We start from the raw sequence: 15,228 nt of genomic DNA on the forward strand, positions 1-15,228 counted from the left end.
GCGAGATGCATACAGAAATTTAAAGTTGAAGGTGTTTATTGTGTAATGTGAATAATGTATATATCTTCCTACCAAGATGTTGTTTTAGAAGGTGTCTAACTTTATTCAAATGAAGTAACTTATTGATTATGTAATGTTGATATTTGTATTTGTACGTGCATTTGCATATTAATTTGTCCATTTGTTATGCACATATGTATGTAATACTTTGGGGTTTGTTTCTTTTCTTGTTTGTTTAAAGGTTTTCTACCTGACTATTTTATTTGGTGGCAACATTGGTTACCTTGCTGAGATCCAAATAAAAAGGAAATAAGGATAAAACAAATAGCGGGTTTTGCCTTGTCTGTCGAGTGGAATCCACTTATACCTCCAAGTGGATGTTGTTAGTCCTTTCAAGTTGGGGAAATTGCACAAAAGAAGAAGGGACAACTTGACAGTAGAAAACCGCAGTCCAGTAGCTGGAAGAACAGGAGCAGTGACTGGGAAGTTGGAGAACCAGCTAGCAGCAGAGTCCATCCTGGGCAGCTAATCAGGGAATCTGGGCGGAATTAATACAATGGAAGAGCAAGCTTCCCTGAAGTCAGTAGAGCACCTCAAAATGCAAAGAACAGTAGCAAAAAGGGCATTTTCTCGGCTAGCTAATAGCATTGTTAGGACTTATGGAAACATGACAGAAGAGGATCTCCGAGAGAGTTTTAGCAGACTCACGAAAGGTGCCGAAAGAGTTATGGAAAGTAATGATGATCTGGAAGCTAGACTCATCGCGGATAAAGAGGCAGAGCTGGGTGCAGGTGAAGTTGCTGTGCTAACTGAACAGCAAAAGACTGACGTGAGCAAGACTGCAAGTGAGTGCAAGCTGAGGCTGGAGGAGGTAAAGGATCTAATTCAGGAAACACTCTGGACCAACTTTGGTGCTATCGAATTGGACACAGTGCGGCAGAGGAGGAGTGCCAACGTGTTGTTGATGTTCGATCCAGTGGGAATCTGGAGGCATATGACTTCATGCTGAATCATCTGCAGCAATTGTTAAAGACAGCAAAGGAGGTACAAAAGCAGTGGAAGCAATGGGTTCCACTGGGTGAACAGAAGATGATCCAAAGCCGCATACTGTATGAGCTTGAACTCACCATTCCCTCCCTGGTATCCAGAAAGGCAGAGTTTATACAAGCAAAACGGAAGGAAGAGGCTGAGAGACTTGTACCAATGACAACTGCCCAGGACTATCCTGTGCGGACTGTCAGATTGAAGCCACTGGCTCTGCCTAGGTTCGCTGGCATCAAGTGAGACTTTCACAGGTGGAGAAAGGACTGGGAGGCATTGCAAAGGCAGGGTGAGCCAACAGGCTCAAAAGAGGTGGAAGCAATTAGGTTGTTGGACAGTCTGGATGAAAAAAAATCACCAGAGACCTCAGACTGACTGCCTATAACACTGCAGAAGATATTTTCCGTGTCTTGGAGAATCGTTATGGGAATCAAGCCTCCATCACCATTGAGATATTGGAGGAGTTGCAGAAAATGCCAGCGGTGAAAGGGTATCAGCCACGGAAAATAGTGGAGCTCATTCAAGCTGTTGAGAAGGCACTTCAAGACTTGAGTGACCTTGGGGACACTGGAGCCATAAAAAGTCCATTGGTAATAAAGTCGATAGAAGGTAAGCTTCCAGAGTCTCTTAAGAAAGAGTAGCTTGTCTGTGCGGAATGCCATGGGTCTGTGAAGGTGAGCGTGTGCCGGGGCATCATTATTATTTGTGCCCAAATGCTGAAATGAGGAAAAATAACAGGTCCAAGCAGGAGCAGGTATGGCCCAGAGCAAAGGGAAGGCAGGAAGAACTACACTGATGAACAAGAGAAATTTCTCAACAAACTTGCGCCAGAGCTGGCACAACAATGCCGAGATGTCTTCTCAAACACCGTAGCAAGAACACTCAGCACTGTGGAAGGTCAGCCAAGTCTTCTCATGGAAAGTGGTTTGCAAGAATTACCAGTTGTCATGATGTTGCTTGAGGTCACTGCTAATGCGGGGCAGCGAATTGGGACGTCAATTGATTTGGCTTCAGACACAAATTATATTACTCACAGAGCTGCAAGCAGACTGAACCTCAGGAGTGAGGATATCACTCTCGTTGTCCATGGTGTTGGTGGGATGAAAATCCAGGTGGTAACTAAGAGGTATCTTCTTAAGATCCAAGTGAAGACTTCAAAGGGTGCTCTATCTTCCCACCAATTGGTTTGCTATGGATTAGACAGCATTGCAGACATTCATAAAAGTGTGACGAGTAAGCAGCTCCAAAAATTCTTTCTGGATGTGCCAGCTGAAGAACTTGTGAGGCCCAAGGAGATAAGCTTAATAAGCCATCGAGAGGGTAAGCTGGCACCCCAGAGGGTTCAGGTTGTTGGGGACCTTGTGCTGTGTGATGGGCCATTAGGGAAGACAGTTGGAGGAAACCATCCAGGCCTTTTCGAAGAGATCGACGTCCCAGCCCACATGTCTAAAACCCACTTTGCTAGGTCTATGAGGACGGCTGCTGTAAGGTATGAGGAGTGCATTGTCACGGCCCCAGGATTATTTCCAAGAGATAAGCGGGATGGACTTAAACTTCGAGAGTCGAAAGTCTTCACCACCAATCGTGACTTCTTAGAATGATGGAAGTGGGATAGTATTGGCACTGCATGTGAACCGAGATGTAGAGGCTGCCGCTGTGGGAACTGCCAGCCGGGGGGCAAGGAGATCACGCTTGCTGAGGAGCGAGAGCTTCAAGTAGTGCGGGAGGGGCTCACGTACATCACAGATGACCATCACAGCAAGGAGCAGCATTGGCATGCTAAGTATCCCTGGATAGAGGACCCAGCTTCGCTTCCGAACAACAGAAAGGCAGTCGAGGCTACATTCCTTAGGACAGAAAAGCAGCTCTCTAAAGAGCCAGAATGGAAAGCTGCCTATACTGCTCAAGTACACGACATGGTCGCTCGAGGTGCCGCAATTAAGTTGTCCAAGGATGTCCTTGCCAACTGGGATGGGCCAGTGTGGTATGTTAGCCACCTTATTGCTCCAAATCCGCATTCTGTGACGACACCTGTCAGGCTTGTTTGGAACAGCAGCCAGAAATTCAGAGGTGTGAGCTTGAATGATTTACTGATGAAGGGTCCAGATGTCCTCAACCAGATCCGTGCTGTTCTCCTTGGTTTCCGGGGTGGTGCGTTTGCTGCCCTGGGTGACATAAAAAAGATGTACAACTCTGTCTGGCTTGAAGACCGGGAAATGCACCTGCATAGGTTCCTGTGGCGAGACTCAGATGGGGAAGAGCTGGGAGAGTATGCCATCACCAGGGTGAACATTGGAGACAAGCCAGCAGGGTGTATTGCGCAGTTAGCAATGCGTGAAACTGCCAATCTCCCCTGTTTTTTGCATCTTGAGGAAGAGCGCCAGGTACTCCAGCAGGACAGTTATGTTGATGACATTCTTACCTCGCACAATGACCTAGACCGTTTGAGAACTATTACACTAAATGTGGAGCAGATTCTGAAAGCTGGGGCTTTTGAGGTCAAGCCATGGGTCTTTTCGGGCCAAGGTAGGACGAAAGAGTGTGGTGTTGAGTTAGAAGGCAAGGAAACAGTTAGGTCAAGAACGATGGTCCTGCCGAACCAGATGGGTGAGGAGGATAATAAAGCTCTTGGCCTGGGTTATATAGTTGAAGAGGACAAGCTCCATGTCATGACGGCGATTAATTTCTCGAAGAGAAAGAAAAAGATGCGGCTTGGTCAAAATCTTCTTCAAAATCAAGTTAGGGCCCAGACACCAAACCCCCTGTCACGAAGGGAACTGCTCAGCCAGGTAGCAGGACTGTATGATCCAAGTGGCCTGATCACGAAGAGCGAAGAGCGTTCCAAGAAGCAAAAGGTGGGACTGGTCCTATCAGGAATACATGGGACGCTCCACTGTCAGATGGCTTCAGAGAAGACCCATTGAATTTTTGAAGAGTATGTCCAGCTTGGCAAGGTTAAGTTCACTAGAGCCCTAACTCCTTCATCCTGTGCAGGCAAGCCATGGGCAATCACATTCTCTGATGGATGTGAGCATGCATATGGGGCTGTCCTGTACTTGCGATGGAGTACAGACCAGGGTGCTATCATCCGGCTGGTTGAGTCAAAAGCCAAGTTGACTCCTTTGGATCACAGAGGTGATGTTGTGAAAGCAGAGATGTGTGGAGCCGTGTTTGCGTCGCGCCTGAAGAAGTACTTTGAAATACACAGCCGAATTCAAGTGGAGAAGTGGTACCATCTTGTTGACAGCCAAACTACCCTGGGTGCAATACAGCGGGAAAGCTATGGCTATCAAACTTTCTTCGCAAATCGAGTTGGGGAGATTCAAAGTAGTACATGGATTCAAGATTGGTGGTGGGTTCCAGGCCCACAAAACATTAACCTGTTGCCTGTTCTTGTGCCAGTCCTTGTGTGTTACCTAATTGCTCTTTGTCCTGCACCCTCCCTGATTGGTTAATTATCTCATTTCTCACTCCTGCTGCGTTGTTACCCATTTCAGTTTCTCTATTTAAGTTCCTGTCTTAGTTCAGTTCCCCAGTGTACCATCTTAGAGGAAGTTTGGAGTTTCCACTGCTGTTCTAAAGACTTTCTATTCTGCCGCTGTGGAGAACATCCAGACACAGAAGATCTTGTCCTGGTACGGGACCGAAAAGCCCTCCAGAGAGTGACATTGCTACAGGTCGGCTCTCCCTTCCCTTCAGGACATTTACACCAGGAGACGTAGGACCAGAGCAATTAGGACTGTAAAAGATTTGTCTCACCCCAGTAACAGACTGTTTCAGCTTCTGCAATCAGACAGTAGATCCTGCACCATAATGGTCAAAAGAGAGCCTTGGGAGTTTTTATCCTCAGGCCATTCGACGACTAAATCGGGACATGCCCACCTCCTCATAGTATTAGCTTCATGTTCACCGCAAAGCAACCTAATTCTTAGTGTCATATTGCACATTGACTGTCATATGTCATACTGACTGTCATTTTTCTTATTGTCTCCGCCTTGATTATTATTCATGCTGCTACACTGTTTACAATGTTTATACTGTTGTGCCAGCATTGCACATAGCACTGTAATATGCCTAGATCTGTTTCATACTTAGTTAAAAAATATATATATATATTCTATATTTTTCTATATCCTCTTTTTAAAAATTTAGACGGTTGCACAGTCGGCTAAGAGCGGTTTAGGATACATTTCACTGCGTGTTGTGCCTGTATTATAAATATGCACGCGACAAATAAAAAATCTTAAATATGCAGATTTATTATGTTACATAATCTACTTAATAAATCTGCATACTGCATAATCAATGTTACAAAATCTATTTTGGAATTTAAATAATTATATTTATAAGTTAATTTCTAAATGTAAAAATATGAATGTGTTTATAAGACTTTCTTCCATTCTTGTCTATTTTGACATACAAAGGTTCCATTCAAACTGATTGGAATGGACTTAATTGGAAAGTTGGTCAGATCTGACCAGCAAAATCAGTACATATGCATCGCAATTGATTATGGCACCATATGGACACAGACTTCTCATTAAAACCAAGTCAGCTGCAGAAGTGACAGTGCACCTTAAAACCTAAAAGTCCCCAAACGGATACTGACTGACCAAGGCAAAGAGTTTAATACTGTAAGTATTTTCATTTCTACTACACAAATGATCATGTTTTTCATGATGTTCATTGCTGTGTAATCAATTTGATATAAAATTAGACAAATTTATGTTAGTGTATAGCCTCTGTGCCCCATACCACCATCAGACCAACGGATTGGTGGAGAGGCTCAATGGCACCATACAGAGATGAAAAATGCATCCACCACAGTATGAGTATATATATGAATAGTGTGTTTTAAACATCTTTGTTTACATTATACATTGACTACATCATTTTTCAGAACTCTTGCAAAACTGGCAGAGGACAAGCCCAACACCTGGGAGCAATATTTGGAGCAAGTTATGTTTGGGCTGCGCACGAAGAAGCAGCTCACAACACAGTACTTATCATATTTTCTGATGTTTGGGAGAGAAGCACTATACCCGTCCGAGGCCCAGAATATTATTAGGTGAAACAAATGTTAAATCATTTATATCTTTAAATTTTTGTGCACATTATAATGATTTTATCAGCATAACTACCTAACATGTTGCCATAGGTTGATGGCTCCTTTGAGGATGACTACGTCTAAGAAGTGGCCTCTGACATGAAACGTTATGAAGAAATCATGGACATTGTTGAGGTCAGTGTTGATAAACAGTTACAAAGGAACAAGGAGAAGGAACACCAAGGCCTTCAGGTGGGGGACAGGTGGAGGAGAAATGTCCGCAGTGAGCAGTGCAACTGGGGAAAACTGGACCCAGATTATTTTGGTCCCTATATGGCAGTGGTTCCCAAACTGGGGGGCGCAGAGGTATTGCGGGGGAGGCGCACCAATGGGATAGCCTCAGGGGCATGTGCCACCCTAAAATACTCTTCACAGACTGGACGATTAAACAAATAAAGCAGTGCAACATTACAGTAACTAACAAATAAACCACTAACTTACGTGTACTATTAGAGCATTTATGTAATTTATTTAAACTTTATTTTACCAGGTAAATTAGCTGAAAACCAGCTCTCACTGCTTTACGTGATATTCGTGAGAAATAACAGATAACGCATCGGAACTTCCTGGGATAGAAAACGTCACGTTCTTCAGCCAATAAGGGCAAAGTTGTGTCGTCACGGAGGCTGTTCCAGTTTGTTCAGCCGGCTGAGAGGTGCTGTATGATCGGTCTTAAGTCGTCTTGCTCTTGCAAGGTTTTTGTACTATGTGACATGGTGACGCGTGATGACGTTTTGCAGCGCCGGACAAAAAAATCTAACCATATCATGAAAAACGAGGTTTAAAATTTTCTACATGAAGTGCAGGGAGACTATCAATTAATGGGTATGATTTAGTGTTGTTTTGTGCTATAGTATAGGCCTGCGGCTATCATTAAAAACAAAATGCGGTAATCGTAAGACAAACTTTAATTTGTTTACGCCAATGGATATTAACAGTGTTATGGCGACAGATCCAATACTTGCGTCATTCCAATAAACGGTACGAGCAAAAAAATGGACGCGTGCAAAGCCGTAAAATTCAACAAAACCTTTTATCTATAAATGTAAATAAATCCAAATGACAATATTTCCTAAACAAAAAAACCAAAGGATTCATCGGCTTTATTAACACCTCACAGTGCAAAGAGACCGTTGGTTGTGTGCGTCATTCTGCAGCTATGGCTAGTCCTGCCAAGATCGCGAAACAGGACCTTGAAACATTGGAGGGCTTTCTGCACTCCGTGTCTCCAAATATTGTGTTAAAGCGCAATTTGAAGTATTTCACTGCACTCCTTCAAACTAGCAGGGACGACTTTCATAAAGTTGTCTGCTTTTGTCCAGAGAAAAGCATCTTTCACGCAAGCCTGCAAAAACAAGACGGAAGTGAAGCTCACTAACGTCAAGCGAAGTATCAGTAAGTCTTAATTTTCTTAAAATAAAAGAAAACAGAACAGGAGCTTCTGCTTCAGATGAAGTGGCCATTTAACCTAAATGAAGGTGGTGTTTACTCGTTATTCATGTTTTCTAGGCTACTCAGATCCTACGGGCTTTGACGTTTTGTGCAACAGAAGCACCAGTTTGGAAGTCGTGAACCTCTCCTTTTTACCCAAGGTCCCTCCCAGCAGCTCAAAGCTAAATATTGCCTAAGTGCAAACACTTGGACCTAGGCAAACTGTAAGTAGATGGAATAATCTTATGAGTAGTACAATGAAATGTAGTCATGCATTGTTTGGTTGATATAGCCAATTATTAGAAGTGCGTTAATCCGTCGTAAGAAATACGTTTCTAATGTGCCTGTACATTTAAATTAACGACTGTTACCCTGTTTATGTGGTTTATAACTAGTTTTACCTCAATTTATTAAAACCCCTTTTAACTCTGCCTAAAATACATGTAAATCACCCTGCGCTAATATTCAACGAAATTACAATATGATAGCCATGTCGTGTGAAGTTAGCGATTATCAGTATTTTCTTATCAGTCCTACTTTGTGTACCTATATGTGTGTGTATCAGGTCGGTGTCCTAAAAACGAAAATTCTGGCCCCTGGAATCTCCAGTAAAGTCGTCAACGTGAACGGCATTGACTTGGAAGTGAAAGAGTTCCAGATCGGAGATTCCACGGGACACCTGAAGCTCTCTTTATGGGACACACAAATTACAGGTGGAACCTATGAAATCCTACAAATTTACTAACTTGTCCACTAGAGAACGGGAGGGACGAATACATCTCTCGGGGACACCATCCACTGCCATAATGGAAATTGACGGACTTGAAGTCGCTGAATGCAGCTACGTCTGTCAGGCTGAAACTCGTTTTGAATGCTCAGGAACTGTAACTGGAATACAGAACTTGTGCAAACATCGGTGTTCCAAATGCCAAAAGACGCAAAATGACTTTAATGGTAAATCATCTGTACAGAAATGTATTGGCTGTAAACTAATGCAAAAATGTTCGTCATACAACACAACATATACTGGGACTATGTCGATTACAAAGGATGGCACAGATCACACAGTCAGCATTACAAGTTCTGCAATTCGGTGTTATTTAAGTGAGCAGGATATGTGCCATCTCTTAAATGACGTAGAAGATATGGAGGAGAACTTTATTCATGTTGGTGAGTTTTCTGTCCTCGTTAATGAAGACAGACTGATCACCAAAATCAGGCAGACTGTTCCAAACAAAGATGACGCTGCAGATAATGATGATGTAGGTACTTCAAATGCAGCTCAGTAGCTGTGTTTTGCAAATTTTTTGTGTGTTCTTTCAAAATTGTTTAGTATTTTCTATATAACGTTTATATATTTTTGTGAGTGTTTAATTGTTCCTTTTAAATAAATATATATATTTCGCGTGTGACGTCTGTGTTCCATCCCAGCAAACAAGGGACATCCAGAGGATGTCCTTAGGTCGTCTGCAATACGTCCCTTTTTTGGGGATGTCCTAAGGACGTCCTTAGGACGACCATGTTATTATGAACACTAAAGAAATCCTTCAAAAGCAAGTTGTTGTGACAGTTTCCAGGAATACCATTTTAAATAAATAATTTTATCTGAAGTACTTCCTTTTATTAATGTTCCATCAGGATGTCCAGAACTCGTCCTTTGAGGACGATTTCCGGACCAAAAGAGGACATCCTAAGGACGACCGTGTTACTATGAACAATAAAGAAATCCTTCAAAAGCAAGTTATTGTGACAGCTTCCAGGAATAGCATTTTAAATAAATAATTTTATCTGAAGTACTTCCTTTTATTAATGTTCCATCAGGATGTCCAGAACTCGTCCTTTGAGGACGATTTCCGGACCAAAAGAGGACATCCTGAGGACGACCGTGTTACTATGAACAATTAAAGAAATCATTCAAAAGCAAGTTGTTGTGACAGCTTCCAGAATAGCATTTTAAATAAATCATTTTATCTGAAGTAAAAGTATCTTTTATTAATGTTCCATCAGGATGTCCAAAACTCGTCCTTTGAGGACGTCCTAAGGATGACCCAAGGAAGTCCGTGTTACTATGAAAAATATAGTAACAAAAAGTGGTCACACGGTTTTATGTAACTGTTTATTAACTTGATTTATTCTTTTTTTTTGTGGTCTAGCTCTCTAACAATTATAGAACTATAGGAGTGAAGCCCGTTCTTCTGTGCCACTATGAAAAATAAAGAAATCTTTCAGAAACAATTTATTATGACAGCCCGCAGGAACAGTATTTATAAATATATAAAAACTGACTGGATATGCATGGCTGTCGAGTGAATTGCATGCTACATGCTAGTGAATTGCAGTCAGATTCAAACTTAGGCCAGCTGCGTTTTTGTACTTGATGCTATGGAGACGCTTTTTGCGGCTCGCGCTCCCTCGCTCACCCTCACGCGCAGTTCAAAGCACTGTCACGGGTAAGACGCGACACTCTTCTTTGTGCATAAAACTTTAATAAAATCCTCTAAGTATCATATTAACGTGTATAAAGTGATAAAATACGATGGGTTGAAACACATTTAGGCGTAATCCTACATTATTTTTTAGTGTCATTGGTATTAAACCGATTAAATCAACATTTAAAATTCCTGTCAGAACGAGCTAACGGTATCGCTATGAATTTTCTAGGAAGAGTTGAGGAGATATCTATCGCCTGTGCTGACAGTTTTAATTAGCAGTAATGAAGTAATCAATGGATTGGGATCAAACATTCCATAAATGCTTTTGTTACAGGGCACAGGTTCTGAAGTAAGGAAGCAATATCCGGCCATCGATACTGATGACTCAGAATGAAATGTTCACAAGAAGACCTTTAAAATGTGTTGTCTTAATATTTATGTTGTATTTTTCTTAATGCCATTTGTTAAATTAGAAACTTAAAGAAAATTTCTAATGTTCTTACAATAAAAATATATATTTCAACGAATTTTTAAATTTTTTTTCAAAGAAGGTCAAAGCTGAAGGATATCCTGTGGCTGTCCTCTGGACATCCTAATGGAACATTAATAAACAGAGAAATACTTAAGACAAAATTATATCTATTTAAATGCTATTCCAGCAAGCTGTCATAATGAATTGTTTTTGAAGGATTTCATTACTTTTCATGAAAGAATGAATGAAAGTTACATTATATAGAACTATAGACACCCAAAGTGCTTTATAGATGCAATAGGGAGCCACTTCAGCCACCTCCACTGTGTAGCACCCACCTGGATGATGTGACATCAGCCATTCTGCACCAGTACGCTCACCACACAGTAGCTAAGGTGGTGAAGGAGCAGGAGAGAATTTACCAGTTAGATAAAGGGGATGATTAGGAGGCCAGATTTGATAAGCCACCTTAGGTAAGATTTGATAAGGCAACAGTGGGCAATTTTAGCCAGAACATCAGGGTACCAACCCTACAGGGATCTTTTATAACCTGGGACAGTCAGGACCTCGGTTTTATGCCTATCTGAAGGACGGCAACACTTTACGGTACAGTGTCCCCATCACTGCACTGAGACATTGGGATCCACACAGACCACAGTATGGGGTAACCTGTTGGCCACAGCAGCATGTCAGTAACATGGTCATCCTAAGAATGTACCCAATAAAGGACATTGAGCTGGCCCTCCAAAGGACATCCTCAGGCTGTCCCTTGTTTATGTCCCTAGTATTACTGGTAAAATGTCAAATATTAATTATTTAGAAAAAGGGATTTACGTGGGCTTAATGCCCATAATATGTTCACACAATATGTCCTTAAAATGCTCCCGGAAAGTCCATAATATGTTCTCGGAATGTCCATAACTGGTCCTGAAAATGTCCTTAAAAGGTCCATAACTGGTCCTCTAGACGTCCTTAGGACGTCCTTAAAAGTCATCCCAAGGACGTAAAAAAAACTTTCCATCAGGATGTCCTAAGGACATCCTTTGAGGACAAGATCTGGACCAAAAGAGGACGTCCTATGGACGACCTAAGGACGACTTGCTGTTTGCTGGGATATTAGCGTACGCCGAACTAATAGATCGAATCGTTAAATAGCCAAGTTCTTTTTACAGTACCCATTTTTAGTAAGTGTAATTTGTAAAACGTAACCATGTCAATGGTGACTTCCTGGCACACTACATTTCAAACAGCAAAATCCTGATAAGCCAACATTTATAAAGCATACGTCCAAAGCGTCTAGCATATCTTACAAAATAGAGTGCTTCATTAGCAATCAACTACAAAAAGTTTATATCCATGTCACTCCAACGAATGGGATTGATAGCGATTATACATCCCGTCTCTTGTCATACTACGCTAATTTTATATTAGCTTTTAATCGCTGCTAGCCACATTAGCGTCTTCTACCAATATCCCTAGCAGTGAGCGTTTGTTTTGCAGATGTAAAGCCGTAAACGTCTACCTGTAGCGATTCAATTACCTCTGTGCATTTGTGCTATGCGGAATGTATGTCATTCGGCATTTGTGTTGTGAAACGCTACACTTATGATACGAAATGCTGGAAACCTATCCCGGGGGTGCGTTTCTCGAAACCATCGTTGCTAACTATGTTAGCAACTTCCGTCGTTCGAACTATGCAAGTACGACGCAGGTGTTTCCCGAAACCATAGTTCCAACTACATAGGTAACGATACTGCGGACTTACGTAGTACGATGCATCGTTAAACGACGCAGGTGTTTCCAGAAACCATAGTTCGAATGAACGTTCGCAAACACTATCGTTAAGTTGTGTAGTTCGAACTGCAGCTCGCGAGCTGTAGTTAGAAGCGTAGTTCCATGTAAATTCATCAGCAATGGTGGAAAATGCAGTTTAATAAGGGTATAGTCACCGTGTAAGTAAGAAATTTAATAATCTTTAATACCTAATAAGGAATAATTTAGCTCTACGATCACATACAGTATAATGAAGTTGTCTGAAAATGTAGTTTGAAACGTAATTGTTGTGTGGGTCTCTGGTCATAAGTACAGTAACTGTCTGTAGTGAGCAATAGGGACAAATCTCAGACTGCTAAGTATTGATTAGCACAGGGGTGACTAATTTTATCCAAAAATGGTCGTTAGGCATGCAGCTTTTCACTACAACTCCGTACTTAGAGTAGAACGTAGAGAACCGATCGACTGAAGAGTTCGATAAGTTTAACCTTACCTCTGAAGCGTCAAGTGTAAATGAGCTTGAACAGGTAACCGTGATCATGGTGGAATCATTTCGTACCACTCTTGATCATGTAGCACCACTCAAGAAAATAAAACATAGAGATAAGAAACCTGCCCCCTGGTACTCTAACCGTACACGGGAACTTAAACAAGCTTCACGAAAGCTAGAACGCAAATGGCGGTCAACAAAATTAGAAGTTTTTAGATCTGCCTGGAAAGAGAGCCTGTCTAAGTATAAACAGGCACTAATGACTGCTAGGTCTATGCATCTCTCTAAACTAATAGAAAATAACAAAACCAATCCTAAATTCCTGTTTGAATCTGTATCTAGGTTAAAGAATCATTTAATGTCCCAGAAGCCCTTAGGAGTGATGCCTTTATTGCGTTTTTTAATAATAAAATAACCACGATTAGACATACCATCACAAGCACGCCCACGGCTGCACACAACCACCAATCTTCTGCTAGTGCTAGTGTTATTAGTACTAATGATAACACCACAAAACTATAGACCCATCTCAAATCTTCCCTTCATTTCTAAAATTCTGGAGAAAGTTGTTGCTCACCAGCTGTCTTCCTTTCTTCAAAATAATAATGCTAACGAGCTATTATGGGGCCGGCTCAGTGTTGCGTTTGCAAGATGTTTGCCCTTCTGGACGTTAGTGTCCAGTCGGACTTCATCTGCGAGCGATGTAAGCTAGTGGACTCACTCATGGTCAAGGTTCACGACCTTGAGGAGCAACTGGCTCTCATCCAATGCAACAGTGAGTTAGAGGAGCTAGTTAATACGCCGTTTAGGGAGATGGTGTGTACGGCACTAGCGGGGAGGAGGGAGAATGAAGAGCAGAGAGGTCAAGAGAGCTGGGTGACCGTAGGTCGTAGACGCAGGAAAAGGCATACACACGTTACAGAGGCGGCATCACCTGAGGTGTCTGTGTCTAACAGGTTTCAGGTGCTTCCAGCTTTAGAGCCGGAAGGGACTGGGGAGGCAAGTGGGCCCTTGGGCACTGAGGAGCCCCCTCCCCCCAGGAAGAGGGAGGTTGTGGTAGTGGGGGATTCAATTATTAGAGGAGTAGACAGTTATGTGTGCACGTGTGATAGAGGGTCCCGTACGGTGTCTTGCCTGCCTGGTGCCCAGGTAGGAGACCTTCCAGATCGTGTGGACAAGCTTTTGGCCCCAGCTGGGGTGGATCCAGTTGTCGTGGTGCATGTTGGCACCAACGACATAGGCAAGGGTAGGAGGGCTGTTCTGCAGGATAAATTTATAGAAGTCGCCAATAAACTTAGAAGCAGAACGTCCATGGTGGTATTCTCTGAAATACTCCCCGTGCCACGCACAAGTCAGGCTAAGTTAGCTGAGATAAGGAGATTAAATGCGTGGCTAAAAGGATGGTGTAGGAAAGAGGGGTTTAGGTTTATGGGGCACTGGAGGACCTTCTGGAACAGGTGTGACCTGTTCAAGCCGGATGGGTTGCATCTGAACCGGAGGGGAACCAGTGTACTGGGAAGGCGTATTTGTAGAGTAGTTGAGGAATGTTTAAACTAGGGACTGGGGGGGCAGGGAGGTTAGTTAAGTATGTAAGTGGGGGGAAACGGAAAGCCCCAAAAAATCATATTATAAGTGGGCACCGTAATAGGCCAACCCTTTGTTGTCTGTATTTAAACACCAGGAGTATTAGGAATAAAATTCATGATTTAGAGGCTTTTATCTCATCGGACTCTTATGATATTATAGGAATAACTGAAACGTGGTTGAGAGAAAAGGATGGACAAGAATATAATATGGATGGTTACACGTTGTTCCATAAAGACCGTATAGGTAAGAAGGGAGGTGGTGTTGCAGTATATGTAAAGCAAAACTTGCAGACAAGGGAGCTTACTGATATAAGTAAAACTACGGAAGCTTTATGGGTAAAATTAGATGCTAAAAACTCAAATAGCCTAATTGTCGGTGTTTGTTACAGAGCACCTAATGTAGCTGCTGAGGAAAGCAGATTGTTATACAGTGATATTAGGATTATGAGCAATAAAAATGATGTGGCAGTTATGGGTGATTTTAATCTACCGGGGATGCAGTGGGACATTGTCGCTGGCTCTTCTGAAAATGAACTGGAGATGGTGGAATTAGTACAGGATTGTTTTTTTACTCAGTTTGTTAACACCCCTACCAGGGGAGATGCCATTCTTGATCTTGTTTTCTCTAATAACCAGGACAGGATTGGTAAATTAGACGTTTTAGAACCACTTGACAGTAGCAATCATAACATGGTTAAATTTGAGGTTAAGTTTAGTGCCCGAAGAGCAAAGTCCAAATCAAAAATATATAATGTTAGGAAGGCTAACTTCAATTGTATGAGATTAAAACTAGAAACTGAACTGGATGGAGTTAAAAAACAAATCTGTTGAAGAGGCATGGGATTTTTTTAAAAGCACATTATTGCAAGTGCAAGAGGACTTCATACCTGTTTCCA

General features: G+C 42.1%; 1 long non-coding RNA gene across 1 annotated transcript; it reads left to right on the top strand.

The window, feature by feature from the left end:
• The first annotated feature begins 6,804 nt into the window (after positions 1-6,804).
• On the top strand, positions 6,805-8,984 carry LOC111836792 (uncharacterized). Its single transcript, XR_002836494.2, has 3 exons — positions 6,805-7,543; positions 7,658-7,803; positions 8,145-8,984. It is a non-coding gene; the product is annotated as an uncharacterized lncRNA (long non-coding RNA).
• Positions 8,985-15,228: the final 6,244 nt, after the last annotated feature.

Source organism: Paramormyrops kingsleyae, chromosome 25 (genome assembly GCF_048594095.1).
Source record: "Paramormyrops kingsleyae isolate MSU_618 chromosome 25, PKINGS_0.4, whole genome shotgun sequence".
Classification (NCBI taxonomy): Eukaryota; Metazoa; Chordata; class Actinopteri; order Osteoglossiformes; family Mormyridae; genus Paramormyrops; species Paramormyrops kingsleyae.